This window comes from Habropoda laboriosa, unplaced genomic scaffold (assembly GCF_001263275.1).
Source record: "Habropoda laboriosa isolate 0110345459 unplaced genomic scaffold, ASM126327v1 scaffold30, whole genome shotgun sequence".
Lineage (NCBI taxonomy): Eukaryota > Metazoa > Arthropoda > Insecta > Hymenoptera > Apidae > Habropoda > Habropoda laboriosa.
The window spans coordinates 623,505-636,464 of NW_017100178.1; positions in this window are offsets into that span (position 1 = coordinate 623,505).

Consider the following 12,960-nt stretch of genomic DNA (forward strand, 5'->3'; position numbering starts at 1 on the left):
GTCGTTGCGCGCTGCCCCACAGACGGCACTAATAGTGATGGCAATAGCGGCATTCGCGGCTGCCTGCCCACGCCTATCTTTGCTCGCGAGAAACTCTAGCCGTGGAAACAGTTCGAGGATACAACGGCGAGCTTCTATTTTCAACTGATCGTCGCCGCTTCGTACACACGAGCTATTCGTGACTATCCGGATAGATGCAGCAACTTCGGAGAAATAGTTATAACAATGTTTCTGTAATGTATTATAATTTATACATGATGCCACCGAATTAAACGATAAAACTTTACCAGTATATGCTATAAATGGAAATAAGACAATAATGTTGTACGAACGTATGTACAAAGAAGCTTTTTAATGTTTTCTCGACAATACAAACTTAGTATCGCTGGAAAGTCCCTTTAATTTTACACCGATTTTAATTAATTTAGCTAGTATTTAGCAAATATATAGGTGATTCTTTGCATTAGTTCAAAACGTGTATTAATGTACCCTACTCTTCATTCGAAAATCTACGAAGTTGTGATAGTTATCGATGCGAGTAACATTAACCAGTTTTAATGATTTCAAATAATAAATTCAACTGGAATATAAATACTTTGAGTAAATATCAACGTAAACTGCTTCTTTAAACAATGGTAATAAAAATGTTTGTATAAAAAAAGCAACGATAAAAGTATTACCATAACGTGATATAAAAAAAATAAAACATTCTTCTTCCACGCGTATTAAACGTAGAAATCTTACTGTGCGGACTCGAAATAGGAATTCCTATTTCTGTGCGGTGAAAATTTGTTTACTTTGGAAATAAAACAAACTTTTTGCCAAGAAATTTATAGATATTCTTTACTTAAACCCAAAAGTACAGTTTACATTCACATCTCCAAAGATTTATACTTTTTTAATCCTCCATGTGACGAGGCACTGAACTCCAGCTTCAGATAAATAATTTATCACAACGTTAGCTCCCCTCATTCATCAACGTCATTTAAAAGCAATTTCAATGAAATTAAATTACAAAATCAGCAAAGTTCAGTTTTCTCAAATTGTTTGCAATATGCTCCAGATTTACCCGCGAACATTCAGGACAAATGTCAGGATACTTGAGAACGTACGGTATCGCACATACGCACGTCAGGGAACAATCTCACGGCGAGGAAGCTGATGGCATGCGGCTTTCCTTCAGAAAATATTTTCCACGGTGAAACGACCGATCGAAAGAGCCAGCTCGCGCTTAACAAGCGACCGGGACATTGCAACGAGCCCGGAGATTTAATAAAACCGTACATGCCGCGAAAGAAGGGGCACTTATGCTTACGGGGATTTAAAGTTTGAACCGCGGTACAATGAATCGATTGGACGAGATCGTTCTCCGATTATCGAACTTAAGCAATTTTACGGAGATTTTTCAGTATTTTTAATTGCATACAGGAAGAAATATACGGTGTATCGGAATAAAGAAAGTAAGCGACATTGAAAGACAAAAAGGTACAAGATCATCTTGCATATCATGTGCAAACAAGTTACCATTTTTTCAAATTTTTGAATTACTTGGATACTGTCTAAAAGTTGCACGCTTAGAGTACTCCCTAAAGACATACCAGTGCAGTTATCGAAGCCTTTGTATTAATAAGAAATAATCGAGTTACTTGTTTATTATACACTGGTATTGTACGTGTGAAACAATGCATATGTAGGAAGTCGATAGTTGTTTTATTCTAAGAGAAAATATTTTCCTACGAATAACGGATGAAGATTCAGTTTCGAGACAAGGAGTGCACAAAATTGTTTTTTCTTCTGTCGCTACAAAATTATGACAAAAACTTCTGTCTATGAGATACGTTCTACACAATGCTACTACAGGGAAGAATATTTAATAATTTGCATAATAAGAAAAAATATTCCAATTAATATTTCTAAAACCCTACAAATCATTCTGCTAGAAAAGAAGAACTTTGTTAAAGGAGCATATTGGATTCATCTTCGTTTTAGCTCATTTCTAAAATTTATAACCTAGTTATAATTTAGAATTTCAGGAGAGGAGCTAGGAAAAAGTACAGTTGTAAGCATAAAAGTTAAATATTACCTAATTTCTACCGCTGGATTACCTCTTGCACTAAAATAATCACTTGGAAACGTCAGGTGCAGATATTAAATTTGAAAAATTAGATACACGTAGAACTTCGAAGCGAACACAGCGCTTCAAAATCACGTTTGAACTTTTTGAAACGCAGGACATTTTCGCGAGCCCCGCGGAAAGAATAAACCTACTATTTTTTTCATTTTCCGGAAAATTTGCATAAAGGCGTGTAGCGCGTCGTCGAATTTAACGCGCATCTATGTCTCTCTCTCTCTTGTCACAAACAGTTTCCAAAACGTCATTTGGTTAATATATTCTATTGTTGCCTAAGCTTGACATTCTTTGAAGCAACTCCAAGGCCGCTTTGAGGCAAAGCAGATGAATCTCTCTTTCTCCATAGTCGAGCTTGTTTAACGATTGCAAGTTAAATTGCGCGGCATGCTATTATAACTTTATATCCTCGTTAGACTTTCTAAGAGAGCATCCTCTGGAATATGTACTTTTGAGAGGCACCGATTTACTGCTCTACTCTACTGCAATTCCCACTAGTCCTGTAATATCGTTCAAAATTTCCTGGACATTGGCGAAAATATCATTCCTGGAACATAGAATACGTTAGATTGAGATACCCGTTTTTAACACGAAATCACCAAAGCAACCAAACTAACTGCTTTGTTATTTCCTAGAACAATTAGTGTAACATATAATGTTGAATTTTATTTCGATGAAAAATGTGAATTGCATCCCTTGTAGTGTCTTGAAACCCAATTATTTTGACAACTCTGATAAGGCCAACTGGATCAGAATAGGGCGGTGCGGACATAGGTTGATTGCTTGTGTAAAAAGCAACCGAGAATGCAGAATACAATTTCTTAAGGTGAGCCTTCCGTTTTCAAAAAAATCTACTTTAAAAATTCACACACTATTACTATAGTTTGATTAATACCGACAGTAACTAATCTAATCGCGATCGTTTGATTAATACTGATAGAAACAAAGTGCACTATTACTGTAGTTTGATTAATACCGATAGTAACTAATCTAATTGCAAATAAGATAAAAAGAAAAATTAAAGACAAATTGTATCGTTACAAACGTTAATAAACGTTATAATACTTTATGGGAACATTCGTAACGTTTGTGACATGGTCAAGTGTGCAGTCCCACGAATTTTTAGAGTCGAATTACTCGAAAATACAGGCCCACACCAAAAGATTGAATTTTACATTTTCTATTTGATTTTACACAATTGTACCACCCTGCACATGTCACTTGTTGATATTTTTGAGGTTAATTATAAACAAATACTATCACAAGTTCACAAGTTCATCAGTTTAATTGCACTAAGCGAGAAACGAAAGAATTCCATATACAGTTACTCCCATTAATAATCGGACACTCTTTAGAACAGTATAACTTTTTTAAAATTGGACCAAACGACTTGAGTTTTCTTTCAGAAGTTAAAAGGATTAGTTTACTAGATGCAGTGCACAAAAAATTTTGAAAAATTTCAATTTGTGAGAATTGCGAAGAAAATTGTAAAAGTCACTTTTTACAACTTTTTTATCTGAGCTTGTAGTGAAAATTTAAAACATACATTTTGTAGATTTATGTCAATTATATATATGTTGACAATTTCATCATGTATGTCTAAATGTATTAAGAATACATATTCGTATTTTCAAATGTTTTATACGCAATAATGTTGCACATAAAAGTGCTCCTACATACGCTATAATTTCTCAAATAAACAAATACCACTGCTTAAGTGTTGCTTTCATGGAAATACTGTGCTTCAACATTTATGTACCTATAATTTTCGAGTCATGAAATTCTCTAATTAATCCGCCTTAATTTCACACCAGATACCTTGCATTTCTTCACGTTTATCGAGCATTTTTACAGATCATCCAAATTCATATTTTGAAATTATAAAATAATTTATCCTCTTAATTTCACAAAATTCTCTGAAAAACTCTAATTACTACATAAAATACCTAACAACGATACATGCCATACCATCTGGTTCCAATTAAAATCCTACGTTCTAAGCAATTTCCATGAATACGAACGAAATTTATGGATGCCTGTAATACGATGTACAGAAAATTGACTAGTCACAGAGTACGGAGAATGATCAAATGATTGCAGCGGTATACGCAGCGCCGACTTTACCAGCTCGTCAATTAATTAAATTAGAGAAACCGATAGCTTTTTCAGACACAAAAATTAATGAAATCAGAAGTGCGCCAACAAAGGGTCACCCATTAAAAGCAGATTTCCATTAAGTGATTAATGTTTCCCTTTAACGATTTGCCGTTAGCTGAAACTCTGAATATCCCAAATAAACAGGGCCTCGCCGAAAGGAGATTCTTCGATTTCGGCCGTTCAAACAGCGATACACGTACACACGTTTATCAGGCCATGCGCGTCCATTTCAAAAATTTAATTAACCGTACCACGATCAGGATATTAACGCAAATAAAACGGGCGAAGAGGCGGGGCACAAGAGAAACGAATGTTTGAAACATTTCATCTTGGCCGATTCCATTAATACAAGTAGCTAATGCTTATTTAAACAAAAAAGGTACCGACTTGTTCACCGGTCGAGTTTTACGATCGCTTCAATCCTGAATGGGACAACGAACAGAGAGAGGGAAAAAGATGAAACGAGAGGAAATTTCCGTAAAAACGCGACGCGTGTACCGCGGCTATGGTCGCGGTGCACGATATTTTTCGCAGCCGACGAATTAGCTGATTACTTTTCGTGCTACAATTACGCGGGCTGTGTAAACGCGATTTGATTCCCGCAAACGCGGCTACGCGAATTCACATTACACCGATGCAACCAACCGTCAATTGGCTCCGTTCTCCTCATTAAAGATATACAACACATAGAGGGAGGGAGAGAGCACAGAGAGAGTGTGGTGGCACAGTGCGCGTAGGCAGCAGAGAACGATAAAGATCGGGCCATGACTGATGAGGATGTAACCGGCCGGTTCTTTTGTTCGACCCTTTTATCGTTAACGAATTTCAAACAAGTCTGCGAAAGCTCGATCTCGCAATGAGCGATTGCGGTGCCAGCAATATAGGGGCATCTCTATTGGCCATTTGCCAGTTCGGCAGTGTAGGCCGCGTGCGCTCGAGCGACTCGATAGTAAACAGCCAATAGGAAACTTCCAGCGATTCACGGTGCTGCCTTTGAAAACCTGCCCTTGGTGTGTAACCATTGTACTGTGATTGAAGAGGCTAATTTAGATGGACGCGTGTGTATGGCCGGCCAGAGGGAAGAAACTCTCCTAAGGAGTGTTCTTCTCCCGCCAGACAAATGACTGGCAACTGACCTCAGCCACGTTAAGAAGATTGAACGCCGAATCTCGACGTCAGATTTTATACCGTCCCTTTTTCCCTCGCCACCGCCATCCCTTGCCCCCTTGGACGTTAAAAACGGGCCGAGTTAAGTCGGCGCCAAGTCGGACGTAAAACGATCCTCGATCTTTCCTCTTCGCTTTTGAATATGCCCAGAGAAAAGACTCGTATCGAGATCGTGCTCTTGCATGGTAATTAACGCCGCTGGACGGCGGTAGACTCGGAGAGTAATTAGAGGGATCTGTTTTTAGTCAATTTTGAAAGATAGAGGAACCATTAACGATGGAAGGAAAGATCGAGTGTTTAACAAATCACTTCTGAGAAAGATAGAATACGTCGAGCTACGTGTTTTGCGTCCACCTTGCGAAACGGCGGATACGAGAAAATGATTCTGAAGATTACTCAATGCAACCCATTATTGATGGAGAGGTCTCGATGGATTTGTATCGTGCATACGCAAATAGCTTTGCAAGATTTTTCGAACACGTTTTTGGCAAGCTGAAGTATTTTACGCATCAACAAGGAGAACTCTTCCAACAATTCATTATTTAATAACAACGTGGCGACGTCATTAGTACAGTGATGTATCGCTATTACGTTATTGCGACAAACAAGGCGGAATAACTATGTTTAAAAAACACTTGTACATGCCGCAACGCTATACCTTAAGATTTTGCAATCAAATCTTGTCAATATGTACCGCAAGTAAACAGAAGGAAGAAATGTTACGGTGGTTATCATGTACATATAATACTAATATAAAGTATCAAGACCTAGTACAGTTATCTATAATTATTGTAAAAGACCTTACCTTGTACCACTTTAAAAACAAGCTTGTTATCATTTCTTTTCTACTGTATATTCATCGTTCAATCTTTTAATGAAACTTTAAACAATTTCACATTTTTCTTGTTCTTACTCATCTTATGGACCAAGAGAGTTTTACCGAAAAATCCCGAGTCACCGTGCACATATAATTTATACATATTAGAAATGAACAATGAAAACAATCCAAAGGATTAAATTTAAGTCAATAATTCCTGACAAAGGAGTAATTATACATTGCAGTTTATCCTCCGTAACTCGTACATTACAACAGACAATGCAGCAGCACCACCGGTATGAAAACATTTTCGCTATACCTAAATAATACATCGCATTAGTGCTTCAAAAGTAGAGAATTTAGATAGGTGATCCCTCAATTATGCAGCAAGGCAATATTGCCAACGGCGAAACGCTAATTTTAATTCCACCTAAGAGTATTTGCATGATACACCATATAATTGCATGGTTACGGAGAAAATACATCTTAATACTATTATAACAGAACCAATCTATTCAGCTTGGACCAACCGGTAACCTCAAAGCGGAATTGATCTTGCTACGGTGTTATCTCCTATTCCTAATGATCCACCATTGTAGCCCTGTAGCTGCTGCTATAATCGAGGCAGTATAATACTATTGATTACGCTTAACTGAAATTGGCCCTTGCCGCTTTGCGTTATAACGTATCCCTTAAATTGCTTAGTCTACACCTGTATACGTATCCTACGTCTGCTCAAAAATGCGCAGAGTAAACTGTGCCCTATCCAGGGACGATTTCGTTCCATTGTGGAGAGCTCCACGGAAGAAATTCTATTTGCATAATCGTTCTAGTGTCAAATTCTACACTATAAATGGTCAAAGTCGTGGAATTATGTTCTACGTGGAGGTACCCAGAAGTTTCTGAAATTTCAATGTAATATTGTAGTTTAGGATTTTGTGAATCGATATTACTTCAATGGCATTGCACTCTGGACACTGTATTATTTTTAGGTAATCTTTTTAAAGCGACTTGGAGAAATTGAACAACGATTGAAGTAGATGAAAAAGGAAAACAGAGAATTGTCCATCTTGGGTGGTATCGTTTGTTCTAACAAGTTGATAGCTAAAAGCAGCGCGTTTCACCGTCGCGACGTTGTGAGGATTCCACGAGAATCACCGATAGTCCTTAACGATATTCCAAAAGAAACTCTCAATAATTTTCAACGGTGGAAAAATAATGAAAAGATAAGTAATTTATTTTTTCTAATAAATAATTTTTCAAAGGAATTACGGAAACTTTTAGCTGCATCATTGTACGCTTCCCAATAGCGCTTCAAACGTTACTCGTTGCTATCGCTGTGAAAATCTACAAAATCGTATATCCGTTGTCTAAATATTTATCGTTCATAGTCACTGCTAATATTTGCCTCGTGATATCATTTTTGGTCTCCATTTTGTCGGGCCGCGTACGTACAGAGCAAACAGCAAGAACAACGGAGAGAACGCTTTCGCACCAGGGGAAGGCGGATGAAACGAGGATACGCCGAAGAAAGGATTAAACTATAGAATGTTCGCGTGTTGGTAAAATGGGGGGGCAAGAAACGAAAAGGGGGAAGCGATGAAACGTGGAAAGGGGAAAAAAGAAGAGAGTAATAACAATGCGACTATAATTTCCGGGAACAATGCTCTCATTATGCCTCGCTAGATGTGCACACGTCGAGCGAGTATATAGCTCGCGAACTGTACCAAACAGTACCAAACTGTCAGATGTTTTATCAGCTTGTGCGAGCACATCTTTTTGTCCCTGTGATAAAGAACTAGTGACGTTGATAGTAGAACGACGTGTGCCATTTTTGAGCCGTTAATTCGGCACGAACGCCCCTTTCTGTGAAAAAAAAGAAAATTGCAACCACCTGCATTGAAATCGTCGTGATAAGCTTGATTCGGCCAATTTAAAATGCTGCGTTCTAACGTGTTCAATGGTGCAATTTATAGAAAGCCTGCAATGGAACTTTTGACAATTTCACCAGGTCATATGACACATTAGCCCCAACCATTGTTTTATGATCGAGTTTGTGCAAGTCTGTGTATTCCACGAAGGTTAAAGTCTTAGTGGTTTCTTTCAAAGGCAGGAACAAATTGTAATATTGATTTCATGATAATTTTTTTACTTTTTCATAGCTGAAGATTTGGACATAAACAAGTATAAGGAAAATCAATAGAAAAGAAAGGACAAGACTATAGTACTGTGTGATAAAATCACTCGCCCAGTGTTCTTTACTCTTTTACGAATTATAGAAGTAACTAGAAGTAATAATACATACATGGTGAATCACGATCTTGCATATTTCCTCAAATAAGTTCCACCTATCGAAATAGAGTTTTCTCTTTTATAGGTAGATGGATCAATTTTCATAAATACAGCAGTTGAAATTAAACCAAGGTATTGTTAAATCTAACCGATACAAAACTCTAAGTCGACAATGTCACTTCTCAAATCAAGCTAATAAACATCAATTCCTGATCAAACTCACTCCCCAATTTCCATATCTCGATTTGACTCTGGTACACTAATCACAGTGATTGTTACACCATACGCTACACTTATCGAATCGTTTTAATACAATTCATCGCCGGAAAAGTTAGAACCTAACGAAAAGTTTGCTGATTTTTTATCAATGAAAGTCATTAAGAGACACGCCGAGGACACGTTCATTGGTTAAACGTTCAAGCTCAAGAACGGCCAACAGCCCGTATCGACACTCGTTCTCGGCTAAATCCCGGTGACAATTTGCTTGAGTACTTCAGATTCCAAGAGAGAACATTCGGACAGATCAACGGCGAATACGCTGGGATCCGTGAAGACAATAACGCGAACTCCCGGACGATACCGGTAATTGTCGAAAAACTGCGGACAAGAAAGGAGAAAAAAGGAAATGAAGAAAGTGGGCGAAAGAAAGTAGATATGTATATAGCGCGCAGAAAGATCTTGGGTAGAAGGAGCGGTGCCCGCCAATCGACGCATTTTTTTTATATCCAACACAGAGAGAGAAACAGAGACAGACAGACAGGGAAGAAGGAAGGGGCGAGAGAGTCTCTACTTGAGCTATTTGGTCTAGCGAGGATTTTGAGCCAACGAAGCCACTCTCTTGTCCCAGAAAACAAAAGAGCAGCGGCTGTTGCTCGTTCGCCCCCATCCCTTTCCCTCTTTTTTGCCACCCCCTCTGCCTGATCCACCCTTGCTTCTCTGCCTCGCCCTCGCACGCTCCCTCCAAATTTCTTTCCTTCATCTCCACCGTCGTAGTTTCGTCTTCTTTATAATTCCGTCTCTGTTCCCCAGCATGTGCCATCAACATATCAGTTCCTCTCTTTTTCTCCTTGAATGCGCTACATCTCCGTCGAATATCTCCTTCACGCATCTCTCCTCTATCGTTTAATTCGCGAATTCTATTGTCAATTACAGAAGCACCAGCGACAAGCGGCTCACCGTGAGCAAACTGTTTTATCCGGCCGCGACTTCCTGTCCCGTGATCATTTCTAATTTCTCCTCGACTTTCCACAAGCGCTCGCGCAACGAATTTGCGCGCTATCCTCGGCAAAAGAATCGAATCAGCACCGCCTCGAGGGATTAAATAGGCTGTGTAGATACGGCCGCGAGATAACGGGCCCAGGATCATCGTCGCAGTTTCTCAAGATTTTTCAGCGGAATCGTGCGATTCAAGTGTGAGATCACGAGTTCAATCGCGGACCGTAACGTTATCTCGATCGTCGTTGAGCAGCCTGCACCTAGCATTATCCTCCCACTCTCGGTTTAACAGTCTCTTACGCTGGTCCCTTCGAGTCGCCATAATCTCGCCAACCTTTGTTTCTCTTTTCTCAAAAACTTCCATGCAAAAAACATGACAGACTGTAGGGTAAATTTCAGTGATGCAGTCAATAGGATTTTTACATATGAATTACATGTTACGATGTTCACTGCCGCCTATTTACAATTTTATCTATTAGGTGTGTGCAGAGTTTCATTTGAATTTATAAATTTGTATGCAAATGTAATTGAAGATAAAAGAAATTCGTTTAAATGATCGATATACTTACATCGTAATCGTGTAATCATGTAAGATTAGCCAATTCGTTACCAATATCTCATTAAAAATTGATGAATATCTTATGGAATAGAATAGATTCGTTCAATACTTGTAACAATGTAATGAACACAAAAAAATTATCTCCTCTATAAATTAGCACACTGTCATGTGCTGTCAGTGAAATTTAATAGCCAAGAGTATCATTTACTTAGAAAAATAATTGTAAAATGAAATAGTTTAAAGAACATTGAAAATTGTAAGTCGTGAAAGAAAATGAAGAGAAACCTGAATATTTTACTTATCAAAAAACAAGATATTTTTACCTTTAAAAAGGTGTGAAAAAGTTACATATGTGCTTCCTAAATAATATTCAGTATCTTCTTAACGCGTGATAACGATTGAAACGATTCATACTTATGGGGGTAAGCATTAAAAAATGCAAATTTAATTTGGTTTCTTATGGTTTTGCACTATTACCTACAAACTTCGAGAACAGCATTAATCTGCAAATAGAATAATCTTACAATTACTATTGATGTATCAATGTAATGTAGCCAACAATCTTGAAACAATGTTTGAGAACAACGACGATGTTACGACTCAAATTTTCTCTTTTACACAAATGCGCGGAAATTGTGGAAATAGATTCGAAGATATTCACAAATAGTAGTTTACATAGCTCGGCGTTGACACGTTAATAGCCAAAGTGGCGACTTTCTGCTATTGAAGTGATAACTTCACAGTCGTCTACCTACGTACAGTGGTCAATCTTTTCAACGGTTGAGTTACGACAATCTTGACCATAAGGAAATTGTTCAAGTGTAAGCATTAAGGTCACTACGATCCACTTGGGAGTTGCAAAATCATACATCCGAATTTTATAAATCTGATTCTATCTGCTCATCGCTATACAGTTACATTGTATCATTGCACAATTGCACTACTGCCAACAATCTATTTATATTTATTAATATATAAAACTGCGACAATGTCTGGTCTCATACGTGAAGAAAAGATTAAACATGTTAGAAAAATTCGAACGTAGCATTGGTTCATCATTATCGAAGCAGAGAAAAATCAGTGATTTGCATCAGCGACATGGAAGATCGTCGAATTGGAAACCATTGGAATTAAAACTGGCGAGAACATTATTGCTCTCATCGATGACACTCGTTCTTAGATCTTTCTCCACTTCAAAGAGCCATTGGAATTAAAACTGGCGAGAACATTATTGCTCTCATCGATGACACTCGTTCTTAGATCTTCTGGTAGTATGGTCCATTTTCCAGCTCGTAGCACCAACTTTTTCAGGCCATTTCTCCTGCTCGTCAGGCGCGCGCGTCCAACGCTAAATGCGTCGCCGATATAGCTGGCCCAAATTATCGTGAGGAAAATTCGAAGCGGCGGCACGACCGTACCTCGTGGGGACACAATAATCTTCCAGATAGGATATCTACTTTTTCTCTCTTCTTCACCCACGACTAGTCGTCGTTTACGACCAGCTCTCTCTCTCTCTTACTCTCTCTCGTGCGCGCGCTGGCGACGGTTGCAAGCGTGGTCGATGTAAAAGTCGCTTCGGCCAAGTACTACTTTCATGCTGAGTATCGACTTCCCATCTCGCCCATTCCGTGCTCTTCTCTCCCACGCGCGTTTTTATCTACCTTTTTACTATCTCATGACTCCTTCTAAATCGTCCGCCTCTCTCTTTTCCTGCTTCTCTTCTTCTCCTCTTCTTCTTCTTCTTCTTCTTCTTCAGCCTCTTTGCATGGAGGCAGAGTGGAGTATCGCAAATTCCAGCGTTTCTTAAGGAGATTTCGTGCCGGCGAAGTCTTACGGGATGAAATAATCCCGAAGATATGGCCGGGTCTGGCCAATATAATCGGCTCTTTCGTGGTTTCTGCGAATTTTTCACCTTAATCGTTCCCTCTTTAACGGCGATTCGAGCGACGGATAACAAATTCTTATTACCTTATTATTCTCGTGAATCGTCTAGCCGAACGCTAGGCGAAACGCAAGCCGAAAGTTGGAAGTACTCTGGTTCGCTCGTTGATACCATCGATGCGGAGAACAACACTTATATATAGCGCTGCTACATGCGCCACGTTGCTTTGTAAACGTACAAAGAAACAAGACAATCACCGTAGTTCCGTGGCGTCTATAGAGACAGAGAAAGAGGGACACTATGAACGCAGTCCCGGGACAATTGCCGGGAAAATTGTGTAATGCCGCTATTTACCTCGGGCAAATTGACAATTTATGATACCGCGATTACCTCTCTAATCGACTCATTCACCGTGTTCTTCAATCATTCTACACTCGCGTTGGTTTCGTCTTATTCATGGCCAATTTATCAATCGTTCAACATGATCAAAAGCATGCACATCTTTTCCTTTAACAATAAAATTATCGGAATTGTAAAAACGATTCTTCCTAGAAAGAGTACATAAATTTATAACGGTACAATTTCTGAAATTTTCTGCAATTCTTTTTGGAAACAATATGAGTGAACATTTTGTTTTCCTTTGATCCAACACTAAGCGATAAGATACACGTTTAAGCAGAATCCAACAAAAGCACTGTCATAAATGTGTAAATTTCAAAATATGATCCTTGTTAAAAAAATTG